Below are 2,817 nucleotides of genomic sequence, written 5' to 3' on the forward strand. Positions count from 1 at the left end.
TTTTTTTTTGGCAGAGACCAGAACCTGAGATGAGCCAGAGACAAAAGTTTTACCCAGTCAAGGTGAAGTTCCTGTGACATTTTAACAAGAACATTTTTAAAGGAATGGTTAGTTTATTCTACCTTCCTTGATGACTGTGGATGGTATGGAATATGAAAATGCCAGGGAATGTTAAAAGGCTTAGATAAAGCTTGAGAGATCTTGGAGGTAAACTCTGGGCTGTTACCTGACTGAAGATGACTGATGATTTCTCAGAGAAGAACATCAGAAAACTCTGGGCTCTCTTTTTAGTAGTGGGAACACTTTAATACACCCAGACATGGTGCCCACCAAGACCAAAAGATATTTAACCCATCTAACTGTGGGCATATGAGTAAAATCCACCTGCCAGTCAGTTCCTGGAAAGGAGCCCCTGACCTGGTGGGTGGGACAAGGGAAGCTACAATATTTGGTCTTGGGATCTGACTTTTGACAGATTTTTATGAGAGGCAGTGATAGATTCCAAGAACTCTAAGTCCTCAGGGATAGGTTGGAGGTCAGCCTTGACAAAGTGAAACAGAGCCTTAATATTATGATGTAGGTAGTACAGAATTTTCTGGGTGTCAGGGCGTGTCTGCGAGAATGTGGGTTGTACTGTATGAACTTCCAGAGGTGATTGAGGTAGGAATCTGGGGTCTGGAATGCTGCTGTCCTGGCTGCTTGGTCAGCCCAGTAATTTCCTTTGGAATTAATGGAACTGTCAGTCTGATGAGACCTACAGTAAATAATTCCTATAAACTTTGAGAGAGATTGGAGGCCTTTAATAAGTCCATAACGTAACCTGAGTTATGTATGGATACTCCTTTTGTAGTAAGAAGTCTGTACTCTTTCCAGATAGCTGTGTGGGATAGGAGGATATGAAAGACATAATTTGAGTCTATGTAAACATTTAAAAAATTGTCCCTGTGCTAACTGGAAGGCTCAGGTGTGGGCTGTTTAGTTGTATGGGCAGGGAGTGCCTGTGCCTCCACCACCCCAGTATCTGACACTATGGCATAGCCTGCTCTATGAGTTCCCTCACATAAAAAAGAGCTGCCATCTGTGTACCAGGTATAAATAGCCTGGTACAGTTTGCCCTCCTGTATATGTGAGTGGTGGGGCAGTAGATCTTCTAAGGTTTCTATGCAGGAATGAGATGGGGAATAATTAATATTAGGTTGAGATAGGAGATTTGATATATTAAAGGGTGGGCAAGATTGGAAACTGAGTATGGCATCTTCCACTAATGCCAGCTGGAGGGAAAGAACTCAGGAAGGGGGTAAGGTTTGTAAGACTTTATAAGTTAAGAGAGGGGACAGATTGTGCTGGGAGAAGACAGTGGTAGATGACCCAAAGTTTAGTTTTTCTGACTCACAAATAAGAAGATCAGTGGCTGCTAAAGTGCATATGCAGGGTGCCCAGCCCTGAGTGGTGAGGTCCAGCTTCTTTGACAGGTATTCTACAGATGCGAAGAAAGGTCCCAGCTGATGTACTAGGACCCCAAGGGCATATTCCTCCTTTTCTGTTGCATAGAGGGAGAAAGGACGAGTTAAGTCTGGGAAATGGATAAGGGTCTGTTGGAGCCTCTGAGAGGGCTTAGTAATGGGATGGGGAGGAGCTTGTGTGGAGGGCTGAGAGCAACCTCATGTAAGGGGTTGGCAATGAGAGAAAAAAGGGGATCTGGGAATGCAGAAAGCCAGCTATTCCTAGGAACAATAAAATCGCTTTAGTAGAAGGAACTGCAAGTAACTGAATTAGTTTTATTTTTCTGTTTAGGTTAATAGCTTCTTGGGTTGGGGTGATAGTTAATTCCAAGTAAATGACCTTAGAGGTAGACAGTTGGATCATAGAAGGTGAGATGCTATAGCCCTTTTTGGACAAGAAATTTAAAAGAGTAGAGGTATCAGTTTGGCTAATCTCTAAAAATGGACTGCAAAGTAAAATTTCATCTCTATACTGTATGAGTTAGACTTCGGGAGAGTCAGTGACAGTAGATCAGAAGCTAAAGCCTTACCAAATAGGTGTGGGCTTTCCAGGAATCCCTGGAGAAGGAAAGTCCAGGTGAACTATGTGGAGAGGTGAGTGTCAGGATCTGTCCAGATTAAGGCAAAGATATTTTGAGATTTAGAGCTTAGAGGAATAGAGAAAAGATGCTCTTCTTACTCCACATTCTCTTCAGCATGAGATGCCCCTGTTTTGATCCTGGCCATTCTGACAAGTGGAAGATGAAATCACAATGTAGTTTTGATTTGCATTTCCCTGATGGTTAAGGATGTTGTACATTTCTTTAAATGTTTCTCAGCCATTTGAAATTCTTTGTTGAGAATTCTCTGCTTAGATCTGTACCCCATTTTTCACTGGATTATTTGCTTTTCTGATGACTAGTTTCTTGAGTTCTACAAAAAAAATTAACACTCTGTCAGATGTGGGGTTGGTGGAGATTTTTCCTTATTCTGTAGGTTTATATTCTGTTCTATTGATGGTGTTCCTTGCCTTACAGAAACTTTTCAGTTTCGTAAGGTCCTACTTATTGTCTATCTGTGTGATTGGTATTTTGCTCAGCAAGTTCTCTCCTATGCCAGTGCATTCAAGGTTATGTACCACATTGTCGTATATTGTGTTCAGTGTGTCTGGATTTATGTTGAGGTCTTTGACCTACTTGGACTAGAGTTTTCTGAAGGGTCATTAGATTTTCATTTTTCTACATGCTGACATTCAGTTAGACCAATATCACTTATTGAATATTCTTTATTTTATTATATAATTTTGGGTTTATTGTCAAAAATAAGGTGTCCATAG

The sequence above is a fragment of the Microtus ochrogaster genome, chromosome 1 (assembly GCF_000317375.1).
Source record: "Microtus ochrogaster isolate Prairie Vole_2 chromosome 1, MicOch1.0, whole genome shotgun sequence".
In the NCBI taxonomy this organism is placed as follows: domain Eukaryota; kingdom Metazoa; phylum Chordata; class Mammalia; order Rodentia; family Cricetidae; genus Microtus; species Microtus ochrogaster.